The 13,766-nt window shown below is 43.0% G+C and overlaps 1 protein-coding gene across 2 annotated transcripts in view; it reads left to right on the top strand.

The window, feature by feature from the left end:
* The window catches only part of rhbdf1a (rhomboid 5 homolog 1a (Drosophila)), a 226,002-nt gene that overhangs the window by 9,451 nt on the left and 202,785 nt on the right, over positions 1 to 13,766 (top strand). The window contains exon 1 of one of the 2 annotated variants that reach the window (XM_048609425.1): positions 13,156 to 13,671. The exons of the other annotated variant lie outside the window; for it this stretch is intronic. The gene's annotated coding sequence lies outside the window, so the exon portion shown is untranslated. Of the gene's footprint in view, positions 1 to 13,155; positions 13,672 to 13,766 lie in introns of those variants that run through there. 2 annotated transcript variants of the gene reach the window in all.

Consider the following 13,766-nt stretch of genomic DNA (forward strand, 5'->3'; position numbering starts at 1 on the left):
GACGTTTCGGGCCTAGACCGTCCTTCAGATTTTTCTGAAGAAGGGTCTAGGCCCGAAACGTCAGCTTTCCTGCTCCTCTGATGCTGCTTGGCCTGCTGTGTTCATCCAGCTCTACACCCTGTTATAGCTGATATGCAGGTTGTGTTTGATCTTGGGAAGAATGAAGAAGTATTGATGAAATTTGACCCCCTAGTCAAATAAATTCCTGTTTTGTTTTTGTTTTTAAAACTAGTATGTATTATGTTTTCAACTGCTTTTTGCTTTTTCAGAGCAAATATAGAGTCATTCCCTTTTCCTACAATGGACTCTTTAAAGGATAGCGCGTTGGGTGGAGAAATTCCAAAATATATAATTTTAAATTTACTACAGAAGAATGGTCAACTACAAAAAAAATCCTGGCCGTAGGAATCAAATTGTATCTGACCATTTACTTCCTGGAGGGTGAAATGACTGAACTGTAAAATATGGATATAATTGCACAATCCTGGGCGCATGAGTAGCTGTATGAATAATCGAATTAAGATAATCAGGCAACCTCATAACAGGGCTCACTCATACTAGAAATTGTATACATTCATAAACTGGGACTTGTAATACGCAACCAAAGTTAACATAGTCGAGATTTGTGTCTCATTTGAATTACCCAAGAGGCTGTGGAGCCTATAGTTTGACGTTGGTTTCTCTGTTTCTCCAATGCTTTTGCAATTCATGGTCAACTTGTCAACCTATCAGCATGTTTCTACTGTAATATGATTTATTGTGAATGCTTGGAATTTTGCATTCATGTGTTTTGGTCTGATGAGTGCATGGTGAAAAGTTTCAGCGACCATCTCTTTTTAGCAATGTATAGATTACTTGCGTTTTGGCAAGGAAGAAGTAATGTTGGTGTTTAGTCTTGATGCTTTATAGGCTCTTTAAGATAGACTCTAAGGGACTAGTCTTAGACTGTGCAAAGCTATAATTGTGTTATTCTATTGTCACCTTTTTCTAAAGAAAAGGTAAAATCTGAGTTACAGTACCTAAAGTTGTGATGTGCGATGATCTGATTGAAGTAGTTCCAAAAACATAATTAAAGTTACATTGTTATACAGCATGAAAACAGACCCTTTGGTCCAACTTGTTTTTTGGGCTTTTTCAGGGTTCAGTTTGTTTGGGGGTTGTGGGGGATGGTCGTGAGTGATTTGTTAAACTGAACCATATTAGTAATATTTCATTTTGTTTTAGTTTTGAAGATTCCAAATGCTGTTTACTCTGACAGAGCAATAACTAAAAGAAACAGTGACAGGCCAGTTATCTGATGTGACATTACAAAAGTTGGTGAAATTTAGATGCACTGTTCCAACTATACGAATCCAGGCTCTTGTGACAGTCTACACTTTTTAAATAACCTCAGTGGCAGATCCCCAATGGTTTAAATGCCTTGCATGCCACCGTAGGAAGCTAGTCTGTTACATTACAATGACAAGCACGGGCATATTGGAACTATATTGGCATTCCTTCAGTCGCTGAGTCAAACTCCTGAAATTCCCTATCTAACGAGGCTGTGGGTATAACTGCAACAGTTGAAGAAGGCAGCTCACCACCACCTTCTTGAGGGCATTTAGGGATGGGTAGTTAGTGCTGGTCTCGCTATGGATGTATACATCCTACAAAAGGGATAACGAAACAAATTCATTGGCAATTTCATGCTTGGAAGTGTAGTTAATGCTGGAGTTCAAAATGCAGTTCAATCACAGCAAAATCTGATTTCTTCATAAAGTAAGAATGTCTAATGGGGTCTAATCACTGATATTGATTTCTGACTCACTTCTGAATTCTAATCAATATTACATGATCTTTTGCAATGCACTATAAAACTTAAACAAAAAAGATTGCTAACAGCCTCAGTGAGGTACAGGCACTTCAGCCTATTTTTAATGGTAAAACAAGAAATGAATGTCTGGTCATTGATCATCAGTTGCAGGGGTGGAAAATCGAGGGGTGAGGTGGTGATACACTCCAGTGACCCTTGAATGCTGAAGTCCACCCATTACAAAAAAAATTGGGAAGATATTTACACCCTGTGCAGCAGGTTTTCTTCGTGTGGAAGCAGACCATTTGGCCCATCGAGTCCGCACTGACCCTCCGAAGAGCATCCCACCCAAACCCATAACTCTGCATTCCTCATGTCTCATCCACCTAATCAGCACATCCCTGGACACTATGGACAATTTAGCATGCCCAATCCACCTAACCTGCACATCTTTGGACTGTGGGAGGAAACCGAAGCACCGGGAGGAAAACCCATGCAGACACGGGGAGAATGTGCAAACTCCACGCAGACAGTTGCCTGAGGGTGGGATTGAGCTGGGGTCCCTGGTGCTGTGAGGCAGCAGTGCTGCCCATGGTCGTTCTGTTCTGGTTACAGGACCCATTTCCAAGACCTGGGAATTTGTACCTGGGAAAAACCTGCACTGGGTGTTACGTGGCCTTTAACAGTGGGTCCTCCTGGAGGGGAGGCAGCTCCAAACTTGATCCAGCAACCATTAGACCTGGAGTAGGATATTTCAGAAGTTGGTTAAGAGTCAGGCCTATTGTTGTGGGTCTGGAGTCACAGGTAGTCGAGATATGTTAGGATGGTAGATTTCCATCTCAAAAGGGTAGTAGTGAACCAGATGTGTTTTTATGACAATTGACAACAAACAATTACCACTAAGTTTTTAATTCCAGATTTTATTGAATTCAAATGTCACCATCTTTGGTAGCATTTGAACCCGAGATCACAGAATATTAGCCCGGGACTGGGGATAATGAGTCTAAAAGCATTACCACGACATCATTGCTTCACATTTGAAATTTCTGATCGTTTCAGTTGGAGTTGCTAGATTTTCACAGAATCCCAACTGTGTAGAAAGAGGCCATTAGGCTCTATTGTTATCATATAAGGCAGCTTCCTTTGCATGTCAGACTATTTTTGTTTCATCATCTGGATGATGAGTTTTGCTGGCTTGGCCACGTTTATTGCCGATCCATAGTTGCCCTTAAGAAGTTGATGGTGAGCTGGCTCCTTGAACCACGGTGGTCCACTTGGTGTAGGTAGATCCACAATGATGTTAGAATTCCAAGATTTTGGCATGGTGACATTGAAGGAATAGCAATGTATTTCCAAGTTACGTAAGTATTTCTTAATAGTCCTGATGAGTGCAAAACATACAGTTCTAACACCATGTCCTTTCTCAACAATATAATTCCTTAATATCAGATTGTTATGTATTGACCTGGAATCTCGAGATTTGAGATCGAACACCATTTGGCACTTCTCAGCCTTGTCTTATGCACTGGTGTGCAGGACTACCCCACTGTTGAGGATGTGGATCTTTGTGGAGCTGTTTCCTCTTGTTATTTATTTTATGGTCCCCGCTGATATTACTATTGGATCAGAAGGAAATCTGGTTTGATGGATCATATTTTGGTTTTATTTTCATTTAACTTGGTCTTTCACTGAAATATAAGAACACAAGACTGCAAAGTTGGTTTTAACAATAAGACAGAAGTTTATTCCATATAAGAAGTCAGAAAAAGGTAGGGCAAACAGAATGTAAAGCAGTTTAAGATTTCAAAACACATTAAACAAAGTCCAATCTATTCCCCAACCACATCACTTTACAATTAATCCAGAAAGTTTCCCTTTCCAAACAAATCTGTAGGTTAACGTAACTGCTTTTCATTCTAGTCCTGTGAGCTGTAAGGACTTTCTTTGAATCCTCACACAACTGAGATCTTAGAATTGCACAGCTTTTTATAACCAATGCAAATTGCTAACCAGCATTCCTAATCTGGACTCTTCATAGATTACCTATTTCACTGAGGCAACTTATTTCCTTAACAGATCTGAACAATCTCCACACAGGAGAAACTGTATCGTAACTGGTTTCAGTCGGGTCTCCTTCAAATTGCCCCAATATTTTTCAATCTTGATTTAGCTTGCTTTTGAATTTAGAAATGATGCCTCTTTGGATATTTTCTCGCTGTAGTCATAAAACCCCATAATACAGATAAGCTTCCATTAACACTCCAGGAAGCACATAATTTCAAATCATAGTTCCAGAAAGACAGACCTGGTTAAGGATCAAACCTGTTCCCAGAAATAGACAAACACCCATATGCCACTAGTGTTTCAAATATAAAATGTTTTTAAAAATTGTGTACCTCTCATTGGTTGTTTAATTGTCTTCCACCAATCATGACTTAATGTAACAGGATTGACAAGTGTTTATCTTTGTCTTCTACCATGTCGTTTCTGCTGTTTAGCGTACTTTCGGTCTTTTTTTTAAAAATCTTCACCATGTTGACATTTCAGTTTTTAAGTACATCTGGTGCTGTTCCTGGCATGTTCACTCTTGTAGTCTTCTGTGAATTGGGTTTCATCCTTGGCTTGTTAATGGCAGAGTGAAGCACCCACTGAGCCAAGAAGTTACAAATTGTGGGCAAATGCAGTATTCCTGCTGGTGACTCTCAGTGCCTCATTGATGCCCAGTTCTGAACTGTTAGACCTGTTGTGAACTTATTCCATTTAACACATTAACGACACAAATTAATAGCTTTCCCCCTCTGTGAAGGCTGGACTTTGCCTCCAAAGGGATGTGGGAGGTGACTGCTGCTAATGTTGTCATGGACATGTAAAATTTCAACAGGAGAGATGGTGCCCTGCTGATATTGTCCCTAGATTTTGTAATCCACAGAGCCGGACTAATGTTCTGGTGACACTGTTCAAATCCTACCATAGCAGATGGTGAAATTTGAATTCATTAAAAATCTAGATTAAAAAGATGACCATGTCACCATTGTTGGTGGTTGTGAAAACCTAATGATTCACTAATGCCTGACCTTCAGGGAAGGAAATCTGCCACCTTTACCCAGTCTGGTCTACATGTAACTTCAGATCCACAGCAATGTGGTTGACTCTTAACTGCCCTCTGGGAAATTATGCATGAGCAGTAAATACTGGCCTAGCCAGTGACATGAGCAATTTTTCTCAACAAGAATGGTAGATTGCTCAGAATGAGATTAAGTCCATCTTTTCCTGTTGCTTGCAGACCCAATCTGTTTGAGCTGGCCAATTCCAATATCTGTTAGCAGTAATGCTTCTGAGTGGTGTTACAAAGACATTCTTAGCAATTAATGTTGAGGTCCCTCTTCCATAGTTCAATCTGTGCCCTTGTGTCTCTCTGGCTTCTACCAAGTGGCATCCAGCACAGAGCAGTACTCTTCCATTAGCCATGGCAGGGTAATAGGTAGTAATCAGCAGGAGGTTTCTTCACTCCTCTTTGACTTGGTGCCACAAGATTTCATAGGGTCTGGAGTCAGTGTTGAGGACTCCCATGGCGAATTCGTCTGGATGGGTATACCACTATGATGCCACCCCTGGTGGCTTTGTCCTGCCAGTGGGAATGTAGAGGAGGTGATGGAGGAGTGTGGAACATTTTAATAAGTGATTCTGTAAGTAAAGATGATGCTTGATAAGTCTGTGGGACAGCTCTGTCAATTTTTTTTTACATAGAATCCCTACAGTGTGGAAACAGGCCCTTCGGCCCAACAAGTCCACACCGACCCTAGGAGCATCCCACCCAGACCCATCCCCTTATAACCCACCTAAGCTACACATCCCTGAACACTATGGGCAATTTAGCATGGCCAATCCACCTAACCTGCACATCTTTGGATTATGGGAGGAAACTGGAGCACCCGGAGGAAACCCATGCAGACACAGGGAGAATGTGCAAACTCCATGTAGACGGTCGCCCGAGCGTGGTATTGAACCCGGGTCCCTGGTGCTGTGAGGCAGCAGTGCCAACCACTGAGCCACCGTGTCTAAAAGACATTCATGCACCGCATGCTTTTATAACAACAGTTTCGTGCTCACTGTTTGTGAGATTTTATACCTGATTTATTTAATTAATTAAAATTCCCCAGCTAGGATTTGAATTCGTGCGCCCAATCATTAGTTCATTTGGGTTTCTGCATTATTAGTCCAGTAACAATCTCAATATTACAACAATACACACTAGGCCACCTGGCTGGTCAGTTTTGGATGATGTAAACCTATTTTCCCTTATTTTTCCTGTCCATCTCTACCTGCTTCCCCTCCTCCACCTCTACTACAACTTAAGGGGTTGCTGTCACTAAATCACTAGTAATGTAGAATTAGTAATTCAGATGCATGGTGTTGAATGATGTGCATTCCTCCCTCTGTAAGATGCTGAATTTTGGCCCTGTGGAGTTACACTATTCCCCGTACTTTTTGTGTTTTTGTTTTAAAATACGTTGTACCCTCGCTGCTTGCAAAATTTTTGAATTTTGTCTGTCCAACTCTAAACTTTTGTTTTTCAGTTTTGTTTTGATCTGTGTTTTCTCAGTAAGTCACAGATCTCTAGTTTTGGGTGTTTGTTTCTTGTGGAAATAAACTTCCTTTTGTATCCCAGCTATCTGCTGTAAGGACTTGCATGCTGCTTCATGGATTTTTTTTTTTATTTTTATTGCTCAGTTATGTATTTCCAATTCAATTATGCATAATCACCTAAAAGTGGCTTTCTTTCAGCTTAATGTTTTCCCCCTTTTTGCATTTTATTTTCGGTCTCTCTTTTAGCTGGTTTGTATTGACCTGTAGTATGATCACTATTGTCCAGATACTCTTGCATTGAAACCTGCTGTTCTTTACCAGGCCATTCCCAGAATTAGATCCAACATAACTTCCTCCTTGGGTTAATTGGACTAAACTCAATTATATAAGTTTAGAGAATTAATATCATGTAATTGGTCACCATACTTGGAGACAGAGTCTCCAAGACTCAGTGCATAATTGTTCCCAAAGTAGGTGACAGAGTCAGAGTTGTATAGCACAGAAACAGACCCTTTTGGTTCAACTCCTCCATGCTGACCAGATACCCTAAATTAATCTAGTCACATTTGGCCCATATCCCTCTTAACCCTTCCTATACATATACCCATCCAGATGTCTTAAATGTTGTAATTGTATTAGCCTCTACCACTTCCACTGGCAGCTCGTTCCATATACGCACCACCCTCTGAGTGAAAAAGTTGCCTCTTACATCCCTTTTAAATCTTTCTCCTCTCGCTTTAAACCTATGCCCTGTTGTTTTGGCCTCCCCTACCCTAGGGAAAAGACCTTGGCTATTCACCCTTTCCATGCTCCTCATGACCATATAACCCTTTTTAAGGTCACCCCTCAGGCTCCGACGCTCTAGGGAAAATAGCCCCAGCCTATTCAGCCTCTCCCCATAGGGTTCACCTTCCAACCTGGCAGCATCTTTGTAAATCTTTTCTACACCTTTTCAAGTTTGACAATATCTTTCCCATAACAGGGAGACCAGAACTGAATGCAGTATTCTAAAAGTGGCCTAACCAATGCTTGCTATCTCTAGCCAATGTCCTGTACAGCTGCAACATGACCTCCCAACACCTATACTCAATGCACTGACCAATAAAGGCAAGCGTACCAAACACCACCTTCACCACCCTGTCTACCTGTGACTCCACTTTCAAGGAACTGTGAACCTGCACCCCAAGATTTCTTTGTTTGGCAACACTCCCCAGGACCTTAACATTAAGTCCTCCCCTGATTTGCCTTTCCAAAATGTGCAAGTGCAAACATTAGAACAGCTCTCCTATATATCTAATGCAAAAAAAGCTGCCTTCAAGTAAAGTGTTTGTTTCAATCACTATTTGGAATCATGGGTCTGCAATCCAGAAGTCTGTATTTAAATAGTAGCTGAGAACACCAGTGAATCTCTGGCTGTTAAACTTCAGTTCAAGTCCTGCCTGTAACCTCATTCCCACTCTACATTTAATCCCCGAAGGATTAATAAAGAAAATCACCTTTTTGTTTATGGTATGTTTAATATCTCAGTTTAAAAAGTGTATTGTCACCAAGAATTTTCGGGAACCTGTGCAAAAAATAATCACTTAAGGAAGCAAACTATTATCACAGCAAGCCAGGACAATGCAGCATTACTGGTAGCAACTCTCACTACAAGTATTGTTGGCACTGTCATTCCCAGTAGTCTGGTGATAATGGTGTATCATTGGTTTTTAAAATGTTGGTCAACTTAATGGTGCTCACTGTTATTTGTATGTAAATAGTACAGTAGTTTTAGGTGAAGATAGATCTGTATTAAATATGGAAGTCTGAAGTCCGTAAAATGTACTTTGTTATGCACAATTTCCCTGCCAAGCTGCTCACCATCCTCACTTTGAAATTTATCGCCGTTCCTTTACTGTCGCTGGGTCAAAATCCTGGAATTCCCTCCCTAAGGGCATTGTGGGTCAACCCACAACACATGGACTGCAGCGGTTCAAGAAGGCAGCTCACCCCCACCTTCTCAAGGGCAACTAGGGATGGGCAATAAATGCTGACCCTGCCAGTGACACCCACATCCCACAAATAGAGTATTCATAGAGTTGTCCAGCACAAAAACAGACCCTTTGGTCAAACTTGTCAATGCCGACCCGATATCCTAAATTAATCTAGTCCCATTTGCCAGCATTTGGCCCATCTCCCTCTAAACCCTTCCTATTCATGTACCCATGCAGATGCCTTTTAAATGTTGTAATTGTACCAGCCTCCACCACTTCCTCTGGCAGCTCGTTCCATACACGGACCACCTGAAAAAGCTGCCCCTTAGGTCCCTTTTAAATCTTTCCTTTCTCACCTTCAATCTATGTGCAAATGAATAAAAAAGTGCTGAGTATTAATTACTGCCAATCAATATATTTGCAAATGGAAAGTAACCTTCCGAGCATGCAATTTCATTCCTTTAGGTTTCAATTGTAGATTTTAAATGGAATTTTTAAAACTTTTTTTTTCTCTCTCAATCTTGTCTGCCCTGTATTTTGTGCTCTGTACATGATTGGATATTGATTTTGTTTTTTTTTTGCTGTATCTTTCGATCCTGAGAGCGTCCTGGTCCCCACTTTGTTTTTAATTTGCTCAGGATTAGAAGTTGCAGGCAAAGTGGAGGGTCGAGCATTTGGAGTGTCCTGAGGTGGGGGCTTTCTGTGTGAAGTTCCATCTCTATCTGCGTAGCTGCTGTCCCTTTTGAAAGGGCGCCCGGAGGTCAAGGTCTTTCACTTCCCCTGTTGCCTGACTATTGATGTGGCTAAAGCAACTGGACGCAGGTCTGTGTACATGTCCGAATGTTCAGCTGGATCTCAGTCTCCACGGCTACCGCTGAGCTGTTCAAGGAGATGGTTGGACACCGACCCCATACCAGACATGGTACTGATTTGTGTAGGTGGGCTACAACCTTGCAGCCAGTTTCCCGTGTGTCTTCAACAGACCTGTGTGCTGTTGCTGGCTCTTAAACGTTGTTAAAATGCACAAACATGATGACTGACATTTTCTGCCTGGGCCTGAGCACATGCCTGGTCTTGGGAAGTTTTTTGTGCCAAGTGACCTAGAGCTTTTCCCCCTTGACACAGCGGGTGGTAAGTGCCTGGAATGTGCTGCCAGAGGGAGGGGGTAGAGGCTGATACAGTAACAAGAGGCATCCTGACAGAGCCCTAGGCATACGGCACAGAAACAGACCCTTTGGTCCAACTTGTCCGCTCTGACCAGATAACATATTCTGATCTAGTCCCATTTGCCACCATTTGGCCCATATCCATCTAAACCCTTCCTATTCATGTATCCATCCAGATACCTTTTAAATGTAATTGTACCAGCCGCCTCCACTTCCTCTGGCAGCTTGTTCCACACACGCACCACCCTCTGCGTGATAAAGCTTAAACACTCATACCAACAGGTTCCAGAACAACGTCTTCCTGCTATTATTAGACGGTTGAATGGACCTCCCTAATTTCGAATTTAATGTTAATTGTGCTTTTGCACACTTCCTGTGCAGCTGTGACCTTGTGTGCCACACTCTGTTTAAACACCCTATGTATGATCTATTTGACCGTATATATTATGATCTGCCTGTACTGCATGCAAAACAAAACTTTCATTGTACTTGGCTACATGTGATAACAATAAATCAAATCCAACCAAATCAAAGTTAACCCTCAGGATATATAGAGGATACATAAAGGCAAAAGGTTATTAGTTAAGAAATTCACGTGTTCGTGCCATCTTGATGGGCTGAAGGGCCTTTTCCTGTGCTGCACTGCGCTTTGTTTGTTCGGCTATGGAGACATGGCCACAGACTGTAATCTGGATAAAGTACCCAGTGAGGGCTTGGTGCCTGAGCTGGTGCAAGAGGCAGGCCATAGTAGTGTGATCTCAGGGATCTGTGCCTTCTTCCTCCGAGTTAGAGATGTTCAGACAGGCTGCTGTTTTGTGACGGGAAACTCTGTTGGTGCTGTTTAGGGAGAGAGGGAACGAGGGGTAGAAACTCCAACATGCTAAGAATATTGTTTTAATAATTGGGGGAGGAATGCAGAGCAGCACAATGAAGCTAACTTGATTGCTGGGACACAGGCTTCAGCACCCTGCAAGTGACTAGGATCCTCTCTGGTAAACTCTCTTTTCTGTGTGTGTGTGGAGTGAGGTGACTGTTACAGAAAATAGGGCACAAAGAGAGAGCTTGAATGAGATGGACATGCTTGGCACAGCAGTTAGTGTTGGGGCAGGTGGGAAGGTGTGCCAAGTGTGTAGGGGGTGAAGAGGGCATGACGGTTAATAGCTTGGTGGGCAGTGGGATTTGTGAGAGCCATTGATGAAAGATCTGCATGCAGTGCTGAGAGTGGTAGACTATCAAACTTTTGGTAGGAGGTGAGTGCAGTAGGAGGTTAATTCGGACCAAGCTGCAGTGTCTGGTACCGTAGTCTCCTCCGACCATCCTGAAGAAAGGGGGCAGCCATCTGTTTGGCCAGCCCCATCCACTAGGTGCTGTTGGTGTAGTGTCGGGGGGGGCGCAATTTGCCTGTCAGCTTGTCATTTCGAGTCTCGCAGCAATGTGCTGAAGGCAGTTCCTGGCGAGCAGCCTTTGAAATTTGTGCACAGCTAGGTGTTGGGAAAATGACCCCTGTGGTGTGAATGCCTAGAAGATTCTAGAACTGCTGACCACCTCTACCTCTGACCGCAAGTTCCAAAGGAGTGGCTCCACATCGATGCAATGCATAATTCATGAGACTAGCCACAGAAGATTGCATGAGAAACAGGAACAGGGGTAGGCCATTTGGCCCCTCGAGTCTGCTACATCGTTCACTAGGATCATCGCTGATCAGGCGTTCTTCATGTCCGTTTTCCTGCCTTTTCCCCGACTGATCAAGAATCTGTCTCAAAAGTTGCCATGATACTCCCTGAAATTGAAACTTATCCAAAATGAAGCCCTTTGTTCTAATGATATCAGCCTGCTGTTTTGGGTGAATGTTCAAAAATCAAAGTGATATTTGAAATGCTGTTTGAGCCTCTTCAGGGCTATGGCTGTAGCAAAAGTGAAATTGTATACATACAGCCCTGGTAGCTATTAGCACGGTGCATCTCCACCTTCCTCCGATGCTTAGCTCTGTCCAAACTGAATTGTTGAAGCTAAAGGAGAAGGTAATGTTACCGGGGCTAGATGGGCGTTGTCACTCTATTGCAACACTTTCTCTCCTGACAATTTTTTTTTCTCTCCATTGGACCGTGGGTGGGAGCAGAAATGGAAGCAATTTTGATGTAAGTGAGAAAATAATAAACACTGGCTGACAATGGGTTGACCTTTGCTGACTTCACTTTTACAGCTGTTTAAAACCTCCAAAGAAAAACATTCTGGAATATAAAAATTTGCAGCTGGATGTATGTGCGCGTGTGCAGGCAGTGTTGATCTGCTGTTTAAAATATTCTCTTGCAGAAGCAAGTGAGCTCAGTTCTGAGTTACTGGCTACAGGCTTCACAGAGAACATACAGCACGGAAACAAATCCTTCGGTCCAACTATTCACTGCTGACCATGTTCCCAAACCAAACTAATCCCTCCTGCCTGCGCTTGGCCCATATCTCGCCAGACTTTTCCTATTCATGTTCTTTTCCAGATGGCTTTTAGATGTTGTAACTGTACCTGCATCCACCACTTCCTCTTGCATGAACTATTGTGTTTTTTTAAAAAAAAAGTTGCCCCAAGTTTAAATCTTTCTCCTCTCACCTTTAAACCTATGTTCCCTAGTTTTGGACTCCCCTACCCTGCGCAAAAGACCCTTGCTAGTCACCTTATGGATGTCCCACTTGATTTTATAAACCTCTACAAGATTACTCCTCAATCTCCTGTGCTCCACTGAAAAAAGCTCTAGCCTAGGGCACCACAAGTGTCTCAGTGGTTAGTACTGTTGCCTCACAGCGCCAGGGACCCCAGCTCGATCCCACCCTCGGGCGACTGTCTGTGTGGAGTTTGCACATTCTCCCCGTGTCTGCGTGGCTTTCCTCCGGGTGCTCTGGTTTCCTCCCACGGTCCAAAGATAGGCAGGTTAGGGTGGATTGGCCATGATAAATTGCCCATAGTGTCCAGTGATGTGCAAGCTAACTGGATTAGCTATGGGAAATGTGGAGTTACAGAGTGGGGGGTGGGGGGCGGGGGGTGTGTGGATCTGGGTGGGATGCTCTTCAGAGGGTCACTGTGGACGCGATGGGCCAAAGGGCCTGCTTTGGCACTGTAGGCTGGATAGAATCATGGAATCCCTTATAACTGAAACCTGTATTCCCGGCAACAACCTGGAAACTTTTTACGGAACCTCCTTCAGTTTAATAATATCTTTCCTATAGAAGGGTGACCAGAACTCCAATGAGCCTTGAGAGATAAATTGGAACGTATAAGGGGATGAATGGTATGGGATAACTGCATTGCTGACAGTTTTCTATTTTTCAGCTTTCCCGTTTGAACTTCTGACAATGCCTGGCTTCATAAGGGTCTCTCTTTTTTTTCCGTAGAATCCCAACAGTGTGGAAACAGGCCCTTCGGCCCAACAAGTCTACACCGGCCCTCCACAACATCCCGCTCAGACCCATCCCCCGATAACCCACTTAATCTATACATCCCTGAACACTACAGGGCAATTTAGCATGGCCAATCCAGCTGACCTTTGGATTATGGGATGAAACCAGAGTATCTGCAGGAAACCCACAGGGAGAACATGCAAACTCCACGTAGACAGTTGCCTGAGGGTGGGATCGACCCAAATAAAAAACAGTGGGTCATGTGAGTGCCACTGATCAATTGGTTTCTTGAACTTACATTTGAAGCCAATTAAATTCTCTGTGATGAAAATCCAAAAGGAGTGGGGAGAGAGCAGGAATCCAGCATTCAGCACAGGCTCAGTGGACCAAACAGCCTACTCGTGATCTTACTTATCTATGTTCCTATGAAGCAAAGGACTTGAGTTTGCATCATGCTTTTCGCAACCTTTATAATCACAACATTGACTCTACAGCTAATGCTGCCCAGCTTTTTGCTGTGCCCTTTGTAATGCAGGGAAGTGTAGGTGCACTCAACAAGAGGCAATGGTTTTTTAACAGCACCGAAGATTTCCCTGTTCTTCATTGTAATAGTGCCATGGGATCTTTTACGTCCAACTAAGAGGGGCAGCTGGGACCTCAGTTTACCATCTTGTGCAAAATGTACTACCTCACTCTGTACCAAACTAGACACTGTCAGCTGAAGGGGCGCACTGCAATGTCGATTTATTGTGGTAACCTGATTCAGGTAAAAATGCTTCCGGTGAGCTTTTTAGTTGCACTGTAATTGGTTAATGTTCAGCTTCTCTGTGCCTCTCTCTCTCTCTCTCTCTCTCGCTCTGT

This window comes from Rhincodon typus, chromosome 21, assembly GCF_021869965.1.
Source record: "Rhincodon typus isolate 14 chromosome 21, sRhiTyp1.1, whole genome shotgun sequence".
Classification (NCBI taxonomy): domain Eukaryota; kingdom Metazoa; phylum Chordata; class Chondrichthyes; order Orectolobiformes; family Rhincodontidae; genus Rhincodon; species Rhincodon typus.